Source organism: Podarcis cretensis (genome assembly GCF_951804945.1).
Source record: "Podarcis cretensis genome assembly, chromosome: 8".
Taxonomy (NCBI): Eukaryota; Metazoa; Chordata; class Lepidosauria; order Squamata; family Lacertidae; genus Podarcis; species Podarcis cretensis.
In genome coordinates, this window is record NC_137177.1 from 31,228,228 (window position 1) to 31,243,506 (window position 15,279).

General features: G+C 41.3%; 1 protein-coding gene across 2 annotated transcripts in view; it reads right to left on the bottom strand.

The window, feature by feature from the left end:
• Window positions 1-15,279, bottom strand: part of COL8A2 (collagen type VIII alpha 2 chain) — a 156,069-nt gene that overhangs the window by 49,745 nt on the left and 91,045 nt on the right. The window contains exon 1 of one of the 2 annotated variants that reach the window (XM_079987730.1): window positions 58-179. The exons of the other annotated variant lie outside the window; for it this stretch is intronic. The gene's annotated coding sequence lies outside the window, so the exon portion shown is untranslated. Of the gene's footprint in view, window positions 1-57; window positions 180-15,279 lie in introns of those variants that run through there. 2 annotated transcript variants of the gene reach the window in all.

Sequence of the window (15,279 nt, forward strand, 5' to 3'; positions counted from 1 at the left end):
TGGGCTGCCCATAGGTCATTTTATGTTAAAATAATATTGCAGACAATACAGTAGTACCTTGGTTCCTGAAAAGCTTAGTTGTCGACCAAATCAGCCCCCGAACGCTGCAAACCAGGTAGTAAGTGTTCTGGTTTGCAAACGTTTTTCAGAAGCCAAATTTCCGACGCAGCTTCTGCTTGAGTGCAGGAAGCTCCTGAAGCCAGTTGGAAGCCACGCCTCGAGAACCAAGATTCCACTGTACTAAAATAAACAATATATTAAAATATATTAAAAACTATATTAAAGTAAACAAACCAATATAAAACAATCAAACCATTCTAAAGATCACATGCGGGGAATACATAAATGAATTGAGGGTCCCCATTACACACTTTGGAAATAATTCATTTGTAAATGCCAAACTTGTAAGATCAATTACAACAGCAGATTTGCAAAGTTGTTAACAACCTTGGAGAGAGTCAGTGAGATGATATCTAAATAAAGAAAATCTGAGTTATTAGGATAACATACCTCTTTTTTTTAAAAAAGTGAACAGAACCATTTTGCTATAGAAACTATGACACAGTTTTTGCAAGCTGTGCCATCTCCCCCCATTTTCTTAAATTTTAGTCTCCCAAAATAGGGTGCCTCTTATCAATGGGGGCATCTAATACATGGAAAAATACGGTAAGTAATGGTGAAGGCCCATACAGCTTTTGAAGCCATTTGTACAGATGCCAATAGGTCTTCCAACTGTTGGAAGGTGAAGGGTTGTCCTCTGCAGAACGTGATCTGGACAGAGTATAAACATTTTCCCTCCTACCCCTTATACTGACTATATTTAGATGGATCACAAACCTATGGCTGGTCTATGAATGGGAGTAAAGGAAAACTATCATGAATTAGTTTCTAAACCCAGAATTCCCATACTTTAAGTGAGGATCAAGAAAGGGATTTCTTAACCCAAGGGTATATTCTTTCAAGGCAAACAGAAATGAAAAAGCCCTGATAGTGGTATAGTGTGTACATAGCTCTACTGCAACCCAATTTATTCAACTGGTTAAAGCTTTGTTTACTAAATTTATATGAGTCTTGCTTAAAGTAGGCAACCCAGTGTGCTCCAGATAGAGCTGTGTTTTGTTAGGTTCAGGGTGATCAGTTGAATAAAGATTATTATAAAAATCAGCAAACGCTTGACAAGTGTCCTCAGACTTGTAACATAACTCCCCACTGATACTCTGAAATTGTGCGACTTGGTTCCTAGCTTGTTTCTTGCATAAAGATCTAGCAAACAGCCTAGAGCTTTATTGTTGTTTATTGTTGTTTTGAATTACAAGAAAATCTACAACAGCCAGTTCACTTCTCTTACCCGTTAATTTGTGGTATATTTTATATTTTCTTATGTTATTTCTGTCATAGCTAGTATTCAAGACAACTTAACAAAATACATAAAAACATGAGGATAACTCCTAAAACAGTAAAAAGGAAAGAAAAAAGGGCAGCCTGAGGCCATGAGGTTCCTTGGTTGAAATCCAAAAGTCTTTGACAGGTCCACTAAACAGCATTGCCAAAACAGGCCAAGATGATCTCTGGAGATGCTTGAGGAATTCTGGCCTTGTGGACTCTGATACACATTGACCTGATCTTCACTCAACTCAGGTTAACGTGTGGACTGCAGCTCAGTTATCCACTACACTTCCATAATATTCTGATGCAATTCACAGCTAAAAGAATTGATCAAAATAAATTTGCGGCGTGCTATGAGCTGAAGGAGAATTGCATGAAAATGATGGCTCAGTGGTACTTAACACCTGTAAAATTAGCAAAGATGTATAGAACTGCTTCAAATGTTTGTTGGAAATACAAGGAGAAAGAAGGCACATTTTACCGTGTAAGATTACAAAAGCATTCTGGGAAATGATTTACAATGAGTAAAAAAAATTGTTTAAAATAATGTTTCTGAAAAAACCAGAGGCTTTTTTACGAGGCATTTTAGGTGCAGAGAGGAGCAGAATCGACCATTTATGTATGCAACAACAGCAGCGTCAATACTAATGGCCCAGAGATGGAAAGAAGACAAAGTACCGACCAGAGAGAAATGGCTGATGAAGATGATGGACTACGCCAAAATGGCAAAATTGACTGGGAAAATCAGAGCCAGAAAGAGAAGAACTTTAATAAGGAATGAGAAAAATTTATGATGTATTTAAGAGAACACTGTAAACAACTAAATACTTTGGCAGGATTTGAGTAATGCTTGTAATGTACAAAAAACCCCCACAACTATGGTAAAAATGGATTTTTTAAAAAAATAAATAGAGAAAATAAGGGAAGCAGTTGAAAAAAGATTGATAATGGTAACCATGGAAGGGAGGGGGAGAGTCAAAGGATTTGGGGAATCTTAAAAGACAATGTTGGTGTTTAATGTTTGAATTTAAATTTGTTATGTAAAACTTAATAAAAATATATTTTAAAAATATAATTGATCAAAATATGCATGGGGTGAATACCTATTAAACAATGCACAAGATACATGGAGTTAAATGCAATTTTTTTGTATGCATATATACCTGCAGCGGGGTGCGCTCCCGCTGCTCGGTCCCAGCGCCTGCCAACCTAGCAGTTCGAAAGCACCTCCGGGTGCAAGTAGATAAATAGGGACCGCTTACCAGCGGGAAGGTAAACGGCGTTTCCGTGTGCGGCTCTGGCTCTGGCTCTGGCCAGAGCAGCGATGTCACGCTGGCCACGTGACCCGGAAGTGTCTCCGGACAGCGCTGGCCCCTGGCCTCTTAAGTGAGATGGGCGCACAACCCCAGAGTCTGTCAAGACTGGCCCGTACGGGCAGGGGTACCTTTACCTTTTTATACTTGACAGATTAATGAAAAAAGGGGCCGCCTCGTTCAGAGTTGTGGCTGAACACATAGGAAACTCTCGTGGAACAGTGTTAAGAGTGATTTGCCCATCCTTGGCAGGCCCTCATTTTAATTGCTGAGGTTTGGCTTTTTAATTCAACTCTGTTAGGTGGTCCATTCTTTTTGGTAAACAGCTGTTTCAGGTTAGAAGCCTGCCTGCAAGCAAGGAAAGGTGGCTCTCCTTCCTCCTCTGAGGGCAGTTCATTTTTATAAGACTTGCTAAGTGTGAAGGCATCAGTGGAGTTTGACTTTTACATGGTGGGTTCGGGAATGTGGCTGCACCAAGCCAAGAAAGATGTCAGAGATGCATTCATGCATCCCCATCTGCACCATCACATCTAGTACCAGTAGTAAAGAGTAAATTTTAAGGGAGGTATTTAGCACAAGGAGCATGTAAGTTTTGGGGGCTCTCCCCAGGGAATTCTGCCCGAGACCAAATCTACAAACTTTTAAGTAACAACACAAGGATCTTGGGGTTGGGGGATGATAATACTTATTCAACATGAGAAGCTTTTACTAATGAGTTTGTTGCAGCAGGTTTTTATTTGTTATTTATGAAGTGCCACAAAATCAGTAGTAACTGTACACAAAAATAAAAGTGATGCAGACTCGTAAGTCTAAATCTGGGGTTGGATATTTTGTTACATGAGATGACAATGTGTTGCCTCCTCCCATTCCACGTACAGAAACTTTCAGGACCCTGCACTGTACCTGAGTGCAACACAGTGTCTTAGGACAGGCTCTGTGGCATCTAACTCTTTACTCTCACCCCCTACACCTGGTGCCTAAGGTAGCTGTCTCACTCTGCCTAAAGGTAGGGCCATCCCCGTCTAAATCAAAACAAAGCTACACTAGGGAGAAAAGAGAAAGTGGGGTATTCAGGGTGGAAACCAATGGAAGGAGATGTTTTAGGATTCACTTATGGAGGAAATGGTGTCAGGAAGAGAACGGTTCCAGTGGGAGGACAGATAGGGTAACAGATTTCACTTGGCACCATTAGAGCAATGGGCTTCAACCATTTCAGACCTGGGACACACCTTTAACCCAAACATTAATTTCTTATTTTTTAATATATATATATATATCTGTATGGTAGTAGTGCTGCTCTTGAGACCAAATGTTGATCGGGCCATCATGACCTGGTAGTGTGTCCAGACCCACTACCTGAAGACCAATGCCCTGGAATGAAGATTCTGGGGAGGAATGAATAAGAGAAAACAAAAAGGGGAATGATGATGCAATGTTGAGGAGGAGAAGGTAAGAGTGAAGAGTGGATAGAAGAAATCTTGTCCAATAAATCTTCAGCAAAAGCCCATGTGGGGAAAAACAGGAGTGGGATGAAGAAGCCAGTCTAGAAAAAAAGCAAACACTTAAGAGAGATGCTTACAAAATGAGGATGCAAGGTATGACTGAGGCAGAAAGCCTGAAACAGAAAGTGGGAGAAAGAATAAGCCTGAAATTTGAGTAAGTAGGAGAATTATGAGGGCCCCTCTAGATTTACGGAGCATTCATTTTTACTTGGTTGCACCAATCTTATATGGAGGTTGGACTATAACTTTGCTGAACTTTCATCCTGATTTACTTGTAGGTTGTTTACACAACTTCCCATCAATTATTCCTTCCATCTATACTTTTCACTACATTTTCCTGTACATTTTCTTTTTAAAGTGGATTTGTTTAGCTAGGGTGACAGAGTTCTTTAAACCACTTTAATTGCACAGCAGAATCCCTTCCACAAGATACTGACAGTCTTTAGTATCTAATAAATTAATAAACTTTAGTTTTATTGCTATGTATGTTTTGAAGAGCAAGTATAAGAATGGAGATAATGAACTACTGGCCAAGAACCAAGGGAGAAGGGAAGAAAGAGAGATGTAACTGAAGAATAGTAAAGTGAGATAGACAGCATTGGAGAGAATGAGGAATTCTCAAAGTCCACAGAGGAAGAAAAGAACACAGATCAGAAAGGGAAAGTGAGCAAGCAGGTACCCCAGCAGAAAATAGCACCTGCTCACTGAAGCAATACCTCCCTCCTGTGAGATACAAATCCTAGAAGAGGTAACGGTGAGGCTGGACTCACTCTTTTAATAGGTCTCTGTGCAGTGTTTTTGCTGACAGGGTTTCAGACATGTTCTTTCTCAGCCTTACCTGGAGACAAGATGCCAAATATTAAACCCAGGATCTCCTATAGGCACAGGAGATTCTCTACCAACCCTCTTTTCCCAGGTGCAAGATCTTGTCTGGAAATTGAACCCAAATTAGACCCAAATCACGGACCAACATACAAAACAGAACAAATAAATATTTTGAGATGAAACCATTTTGCTATAGAAAACTTTTCTTCTTCTTCTTTTGGTATCTGATCATTTATTGCTGTTTTATTTTTTATTTTAAGTTATTGTTGCATGTCATATGCTTTCTAACATAACAAAAATATATATTAATGCAACCATGTTAAAACAGTTTAAAGAGGGAAAAGAACAAAAACTATGCTACAAAAAAAGAAAAAAATTGGGGGGGGGCAGTAGAAGCTCATTATGAGAAGGAGGAAAGAAATTCTAGCTTTGAACTTCAAGCTCAAAGTAGCTTTTTAAAAGAAAGTATAATGTCTCGTAAAATGATATTTCAAGTTTTGGGAATGAACGGCAATTTCTGATTATTCTAAGGCACAGGAAAACTAGTTTAGCATTTCCAGTCACTGAAGGCCAGATCTGTTAAGGGAACGAAGCAGTCTGTGAGAGTTCACAAACTTAGGTTCCTGTTGAGATCATGGCGAAAGTGTTACCTGTTTTTCTCTAGGATATTCCCCATCTGAGGGCTAAATAACCCAACCAGAAGAGACGAAGCTCTATCACTTGAATGCTTTCTTGGTAAGTGTTACATATGTTTTCTTTGTAAACTAGCACTTTTCCTGGAAAAGAAGTATTTCTTTACTAATTGAGGAAATAACTTGTACTTAGCTGAAAACCCAATTAAAAATATTCAGATCAAAATCAATCAATACCTAAGTCTACCTCTTAAGATAAAATGCATGTGGAAAAGCCAACAGAAGTGTTATAAAAATATATAAAAGGATAAAAGCGACAGGTTTGGACAGACTGATTGCCAAATATTACAAATTAACTGCAATTTGTTTGATCTGAAAAAATAGTTATAAATTCCCAAGTTTCACTTTGCAACCAAACAAAGATTAAATAAGGGATCCTCCACCCCCACCAAACATTAAACCACTAGGTGGCAGGCTTCATTGACTAGTGGATCCGATGGTTGCATTGCAAAGAGCAAGACAGTGGGAAAGAGAATGGGATTCCCCTCTCTACAGTGGATAAATGTTAAACCTGATGCTTGTGTTGTTCAGTGCTGAGGTTTCCCCAGTGCATCTCCATGGCTGCTGCTGGTCTGAGTTAATAGCTTGCCAGGTCTCTAGCAAAAGGGTGGAATTCAAGGCAGCAAATGTTGCCTGGTATTGCTCCAAAAGGTTAATTGACCATGAGAAGGAGAAAAATCAAAGGCTGGCCTGACGCTAAGCTTCCTTGAATGTCAAACTCACTTTCCACATTAGGAGAAGATAATTGATCCTGCTAAAGCTGCTCCAGCCAGCTGTAGGTGCTTGTTCTTGATGTGGCAGTGGAAGAGAAAGGGAGGCTAAATGGTTAGAGGGACTAGTTTCTGTCTGCAAAGCACTGAATAGATTGGGCCCAAAACAGAGTATGCTCTAACTGTAAGAAAATTACACATTGTGTGAAAGAGCTTAACAAATAGAACTTGATGCCACAGCATGTGATGATGCCAGTGGCTTAGATATCTGTAAGAGGTAGCGAAGCATAGTTGTTAGAGTATCAGACTAGGACAAGAGAGACCAAGGTTCAAATCCCCACTCTGCTATGCAGCCCATTCTGGGTGGAATTTTTGTATATTTTTTATAATCTTCTACCATTCCATCCAATTCACCCAATAACATTGGAGGGTATTAGGATTAGGCGGAGGGGTACATCTGCTGCAGAGCCTTCTGCTGTGCCTCCTGAAAGGAAAGGTGGTTGAGAAGCTACCACCATCAATGTTCCCATCAGCAGTAGTCAGTATAGGGCCCTAAAACAGAGTAGAGTGAATTGAGTAGGCCCTAAATTGGAGTAGGGTGGAACAGAGCATGCCATGCTCCAAAACAGGAATCCTCAAGTGCACAGTCCTTCTGTGGCAGAAACCCCAAGAAAATGGATTCATTCCTTGGTCTTTCTCATGTGACTCCGGTGACACCAGAGCCCACATCTCCACTTCCCTGAAAAGACATCTCTGGCACTGGATTCCTATGACTGGACCACAGGCTTCTTGGAGAATCAGTTATTTCCCCCATAAAGCAATTCCGACAGCTTGAAACCTTAGTGCAGGCTTCCTCAAACTCGGCCCTCCAGATGTTTTGGCCTACAACTCCCATGATCCCTAGTGGTCAGGGATGATGGTTGTAGTCTCAAAACATCTGGAGGGCCGAGTTTGAGGAAGCCTACCTTAGTGCCTAGAAAAAGCTAACAGTTGCATAAAAATGTGTTGGCCTTTTAATTGGCCAGATGCAACACTCAGGACATCGGGTTTGACAAACTAGTCCAGACTATAAAGCCCTTCTAGCTGTTCCAAGACACTGCTGAGACAACTTGTATTTTCTTTCCCAGTGGCAAGACCACTAATTTATCTGTGGGGTTTATCCATTTATCCATGGGCATGGGCTCATCTGTTACCTATTCCAGAACTCCAGGCCTAGTAATCTCTACCTTGTTTGGGCTATCACCTCATTTTACTTCACAAGTGGTGCATTGTCCATGCTAGCATTGACGAATAGCGATCTGAACAAAATCAAAGCTGTAAATCAAACCAATTTAGTCTTCTAGCAATTTTACTGGGGTTTCAAAGCATACCAGTTGCACATCAAGATCAAATGAGAAGTCACTTAGAGAAACAACACTTTCAGGCGTAAGAAACTGATTATAATGATAATGCAAAGGTTCTGAGGGTTCTCCGTTCCAACAGGAACTATGCTGGGTGCAAAGGAATTGCAGAATCCAAAGCTTCTGTACACCTCTGAGAGGGGCCCCAACCTGGAAATGGCCTTACTGGCTGGTGCAGGGCGGCGGTTGTGGCTCTGCTGCTCTGTCCACCAGCCCTTCCCCCCTGCCCCCCGGGCTGCTTCAAGGTCCATTTATTGTATTTTATGTGCAGGGATTTCTCTCCTGCTATTCAACTGTAAAAGGGTTTCTAGGGCAGGAAACAATTAAGAGCCAACAATTTAAAACAATAGCAATTTAAAATCGCTTAAAAACTGTGGGCCATTATAAGATGTTGTTGCGGAGAGAATTCTTATTTCATTAGGGAGATTCAAACAAATGGACCATTCTTACACTGAGCTAGATATTAACCATAAGGAAAACAACGTATCTTTTAAGTTTAAGGACAAATGGAACTTTTGATTTCAAAAAGCTGCTATAGTTGCCCCTTACAGCAGGTATGAAGGGTTAAAACCCATTCTCCTATATCATAGTCCCGTTCTGCATCACACACACACACACACACACACACACACACACACACCCGATATATAATGAACCTGGAGGTGGATACCGTGTGATATGCAGCAATGAGGGTTGCTCGTCCATCAGCTTCTTAAAATGGGTGGGGCAGATTTTGGCCATATCCACACTGTTTGGGTGGTCTGCTACTGGAAGCTGAGACTTCTGAACCCAATGCATTATTTTAACCATATCTCTTTCTTTAGGCCATGTGTTGATTAATTTCATTTGTGGTTATAGAAAGGGTCATTTTCATGATGCACAGTGGGCTTTATGATATTTTCTAATTTTATTATGTTTCCTGGAATTATGTATAATTATATAGCATAAAATGTGAAGCCAATTCTGCATTATTGGGGAGGCAGCATATAAATTTAATCAGTCCATGTGGACATTGAGGATTCTATTTTCTTATTAAGCTTAAAGAAAATGCATACATACCCCGAGTGTCATTCTTTGAAAAGTGGTATGTGGTACCCAGTTTCCCCAAAACATATTGGCAGAGCAGCAGGGACAACCAGGGTTCAGCAACTGGGCAAACACTCTCTAACATTTGACCATTTAAAATATTTGCACAATGTATTCTCCACAACAGCACAACCGTCTCCCAAATCACTTTAAAATTTGGATTAAAAAAAAAATCCAAGTTATAATAACACTTTGAATTCAGTCCTGAAATACTAACAATTTCAAGAAGTCTTGAGTTTAATGCACACTTAGAAATTACTGTGGTCTTTTGCCCTCTTCCACCTCTACATGTCAAATCGGGGCTGGCTTCTGTATTGTATGGGCCTTATGCATGGCATCTCACCTGGCAAGCCTGTGAACCCACAACCTACAGATTGCCCTGGGCGTCAGGCAGCCCCAGCAATCACTTGCCACCTAATCCCTCTATCCTATATAAGACTTTGCTTTGGGTGCAGAAGAGGGACCTTCGCACACACAGCTGGGAAGGGGAAGAGGGAAGAGGTGATGGCAGCATTGCTGATGGAGGAAGTGGGGTTGTAGTTGAGGAGAGGGGCAGAAGCAAGAGAGCAATGTTGGACCATTAGCAGCTACCTGACTCTGCTGCCTGATACTACTGGGGTGTGTCCAGGACAAACGTGCTCTATCTCTACTGCTGGAGGCAGCATGACTCTTGATTACATTTTGAAATGCACCCCTACCCACGAAATCATCCAAAGCCATAATGGAGACAGACAGTCATTTGCCAGGAAGAGGTACAAGAAAATCTTGACTGTCCCCAGCAAAGAGGAGATCACTGGCACATATGCAAAGACAGATAACCATCGGGAATTACACATAAGGTAGGAAGTTGGGCATTATACAGCAACACATTGGAAAACTTACAAACCAGACTGAAAACACTATTACTTGGAAGTAAGTCCCACTGGCTTCAATGGGATTGAAGCACGTCTGACCTGAATATATATACTTTTTTAAAATCAATTAACCACAGCACTCGGGAATACTGAAGTGTAGGCCATTTACAATTGTCTCTCCTGGACTCTGTTGCCTGAGCTTTCCCCAATGGGATCCTAGCCCCTGGCTTACACCCAGCTTACTAGAGGTGGCATTGCAAACTCAGCTATTTATGGCAATGCACAGTGCAGTCTGCCGACAGCAGGCCTATTTACTAACCACAACAATTCAGTACATCTCCCTTGGCCGGCTCAGCGTCTCAGACCTTGGGGTTTGGGTCTGAAAGGCATGCTATAAGAGCATGGATTGACGCTGTCACTTGGATCCTGGTCTTAATCAGCCAATGGGCCAAAATGATTTTTATTTTTTTAAAATGAAACAAGGTTATTTTAGCTAACAGCATCATTTCTTCCATTTGTAGGAAAACAGAGAAGGGGACAGCTCTGCTTTAGGAGGCTACAGAGTGTAGGGACCTTGGAAAATAGGAACATGCCTTATATCATTGGTCCATTTATATAGTTCAGTCATGCCTACACTGACTGGCAGCTGCTCTTCAGAATTCCAGGCAGGAATGTTTCCCAAGCCTACCTGGAGATGTCAGGGATACCACTAAGCTACAGACCCTCACTTGCCTGATTGTGGAAGAGACAGAAACTTGAGTTTATCTGTGGAATGTAATTGCTGCCTGGTTAATTTATTACAATATTTTTCTGCCACTTTTCATTGCATAGTGGCCTACTTTGCAGTGGACAGTCATTTATTTCAAGGGCAGTCAGAAAATAATAATAGAATCATAGAGTTGTAGAGTTGGAAGGGACCCCAAGGTTCATCTAGTCCAACCCCCTGCAATGCAGGGATATGAAGCTGGCCCATTGGGGGATTAAACCTGTGACCTTGGCGTTATCAGCACCACGCTCTAACCAAATGAGCTACAAAAGTTAACAGTTCTCTGTTTAAAGGATCCTACCAGGATTCAGTTTGTTGGTCTTCATCCAGCCCACTACAGTGGTACCTCGGGTTAAGAACTTAATTCGTTCTGGAGGTCTGTTCTTAACCTTAAAATGTTCTTAACCTGAAGCACCACTTTAGCTAATGGGGCCTCCTGCTGCCGCTGCTGCACGATTTCTGTTCTTATCCTGAAGCAAAGTTCTTAACCCGAGGTAATATTTCTAGGTTAGCGGAGTCTGTAACCTGAAGCGTATGTAACCTGAAGCGTATGTAACCCGATGTACCACTGTACTGCATACTGGCACTGTTTCAAGACATTCACAGCTTCTCTCTTGATTCCGATATAACAAAGAAATATCCAGAATCTACTAATGACTGCTTCCAGTGCCTTCACATAGATAGCGAACAGCGCTGGGAATAAAATAGTGCCTTGCAGCATCCCACAGTACAACTGCAATGGGACAGATATACAACCCCCCAACGTTATTCTCTGAACCAGGCCTTCTAGGTAGGAGCGTTACCACTGCAACAGAGTGCCACCAACTTCCAACTCACAATCTATATTATAAAGAGGAAAATCCTAGAGTGCCACCAACTTCCAACTCACAATCTATATTATAAAGAGGAAAATCCTATATTATTTTGTTCCAAGGTTCCAATTCTAAGTTATTAATACTAGGTGCAGTGACAAATGTGGAAAACATTCTTGAATTTGGTGGAGCTTTAACAGCAGGGCAAGATCTGAAAGTTAGCAGAGATAGACAAAACATACAAGTTTTGTTCGCAGCCGCAGGTGACAATGCAACAAAGACTTGCATGCTAAGGACTGTTTTCCTAGCCTGTTCCAAACCCACAAGTTGAAGCAACAAGAGCAGCACAATGGTTTCAGTCAAGGAATGGCTGGACAGTTGTGGTTTGGCCTCCCTTCTGTCTCTTCCAGGTGCATTTTCCAGCACTCTTTGATACAGTATATTTTATAAATAAACATAATTGTGTTTATCCCCGGACCTCATTAGGATGCACTGTCTGTGTTTCTGGGCCAGGGACAATGTTTTTGGAGTGGGTGTTAAGGACACATTCTTTCAAACATTATGCTTGGGACGTGCAGCTAAACTGTTTGCAGATTCCAGACTGAAAACGGAGGAGCTACAATAGCAAGGAAGAAGCGGAACAAAATGCTGGGTTGGATTGGACCTCAGCCACAAGGGCTCAGATTAAAAAGGAGTTAGAAATATCTCAAAACAAGGTTTTATTTGGCTGAAAGCCACCTAGGAAAACACCCCACGGGTTAGCTGAGTTGGAGTTACTGTGGCATTCAAGGTGTAACCACAGTGTGTGAGAGAGATGGAGGTTACATTCCATACTTCTGTGTTTAACCTGCTACAGCGTACCTTTCGGAAGACGGTTATGAAAACACCTGGTTCTGTGGGACAGAGCAAAACAATTACATTCATTCCTATGGGTGGGGGGAGTACAGCCTAAACCAGCCCCCATCAACCTAGTGCCCCCAGCTGTCTGGATCTGATGGGAATTGTAGTCCGCAAAACAGTGGGAGGACACCAGGTTGGTGAAGGCTAGCATACACTTTGAGATTTGGATAAAATCCACATATCACCGTTGACTCTAGTTAGTCCAGCTTTATCTTCAACAACCAAACTAAGGCGGGCACATTATACCTATCCCATGTTGCTGCAGTGGAGACCACCACCCCTTCCATACACCTGCCACTGTAATTATGGATGCTTTGCTAGTAATGACAACAACTTAACATTTACACGGCCTAGCTCAAAATGTGCAAAACACTCCACATACTAATAATTGCTACAGCAGTCCTGAGATGTAAGGTCAGTGCAGAAAAGTGGTTAGAATGTCAGACTGGGGCTGCGGAGACCTGTATTTAAATCCCCACTCAATTATGAAGCTTGATGGGTTCAACTCTCAGCTGAAACTACATCACAGGGTGAGGATAAAATGGGGAGAGGAATGTAGGCCAGCACACCTAATGGAGCAAGTTATGCATTTCCAAAAAAAGAAGACAAACTGTTGATGAGCAACTTCAAAGCTCCCGCTCACACTTTTTATAGTTCCTTTTCTTTAAACCAGACTTGGACAGGGCAGCCTTCAAATAGAGGACTGTCTTATGACACATGGCCACCCTAGTGATACCCAAAACTGCTGCCTAAGGCAACTGTCTCATTCCGCCTAACGTTAGAGCCAGTCCTCCAAGAGGGAAGTCTTATACTTCTCTCACTGAAACTTTTTTTTAAAAAAATAGTAATTAAAAAGCAAATTTTCTTCCAGTGGATATTGCTTCTCCTCATGGAGCCCCACTGAAGAAAAACAGCTTTCAAACGTAGACAAGGAAAGGGTTTCGCTGTCATAGCCCCTCCCCTCTGTTGTCCATATTGTGCTTTTAAACACCTGAGCCCTCACCCTGCTTATAGGGATTCTGCAGTGACCTGAGATAGATGGTTCTAGGGCCACTGCATCTGCCTTGGCCCTTAAGTTGCTATGCTACAGCTCTGCAGCATACAATTCATTTTATTTTAAGTCAACATTGCACTAGGCAGCATACAAAACAACCGAATGCCACAATCTTCGCCCACAGAACTGATAATTTCTGTTAGATGGAGCATGCAACAATCTTCTTCAGATCAAGTTGCCATATGACTCCTGACCAGCAATTCCAAACAATATGAGTAACCCATGACCAATCTTGTAGGAATGAACATTATATATTCCTTCAAAACCACAAGCATTTGAGAGCTGGTTCTTTTTTGCTATTTCCACGCAAGACACTTAAAAGCACTTAGGAGCATGCCTCATGCTATTTGTGCTTTGTGTGAACCATGTTAAGGCTGGATAGAATCAAGAAAGTGAAATAAAAGTTCCCACCCATGTAGGTTATACATTCACGCTATGCACTAATTTAGGGAAAGCCAACTGAAACCTCCTATGTGAAAACACTCTTAGAGGAGCTTTAGAAGAACAAACAATTTCTGTTCCCCCCATCACAATACTTTCCTTCTTAGCAAGTTTTCTCATAAGTCAGCCAGCCAGTCAGTTTCCATGGGAGGCAGAGACAGCAGGTAGCAGCCAATGCTAGACCTACTAAGAGTAAATCCAAGGACATTAAGAAACATTATTAACTTGAGTCCATTAATTTTAATGGGTCTACTCTGAGTAGCACTTAGCATAGTACAACCCAGAGACTGACTACAAAGGATGAACGCATGAACCCTGCTGGATCAGGCCAAAGATCCATCTAGTCCTGTTCTCACAGTAGCAAAGCAGATACCCACGAACCTGAATACAACAACCTTGAGTCACCCCATTTGTAGGTCCCAACAATTGGTATACAGAGACACACTGCTTCTGGCAGGGGGATGTAGCACATAACCATAAGGACTAGTAACAACTGAGTAACAGTCCTCCATGAATTTGTTTATTCCCCTTTTAAGGATATCAAAGTTGGTGGCCATCCCTACATCTTCTAGTAACTAATTCCAACTATATGTGAAGAAATACTTCCTTTTGTCTGTCCTGAATCTAGTATAAAGAGAGAGGAAGATGGAAGGGGAGTGGGAGAGTGAGAGGAGTGTTTAGTTCAGTCTTTAGCTTTGATTATTATAGTTCCATAAGAACTACACAAAGGTTATGAACAGATAACATCTTTAATTGTGCTTGATTGTCATAACAGTGACAAACAACAAGGACATATGGCATGTTAGGGACTAACAACTTTATTATGGCATTGGCTTTTGTAGACTAAAATCCCATTTCATCACATGCATGTTTTATCCTTGGGTGGGGAAACTGAAAACAGTGGGGTCAGAAAGACTATGAAAATTCTGTTTGAAAAAATGCAATTTTGTACTATGGAAAGCGCAAAAGAAGTTATTGACAGTTCTATTTCTGTTGGGAATTTCCATGCTCAGTTTTCTTTTAAGTGGTTAAGGACATAGCTTAAACCAATACTTGGACCAAATATTGTAGACAGAGAACTCCTAGTGGAAAGGAAAGGATTTTCCACTACTTAAGACAAATAGAAATAAAACTACTTTGGAAGGCAGAAAAACAAGCTATATATTGCATAAATTCAATTTTTGAGAATTTTAGTGAGAATTTTCCTTCCAAAGTTTGCTTCAGGATTGTTCCAATCACCCCTGCTCCTAAAAAATAAAGTTGTGTGTGTGTGCCTAGCTAACATACTATCTGGTGATATCACTGCAATATTGTATTCTGAAAAGCAGCAAGCTTCTTTTATGTTACAGCAGAGGAGAATGTTCGCGCTGTTTCTTCCCCATGTGTTTCTAGTGCATGTCAGGTCATACATTAAGAGGAAATGGTTTTCACTGTAGTGGTGAGTAAGCGTGGGTGAACAGGAGACACTGGAATGGTTTTAATTTCTTTACAGACTGACTTTCATGTTCTTGGTAGTTGCTAAGCACAACTTGCTCCAG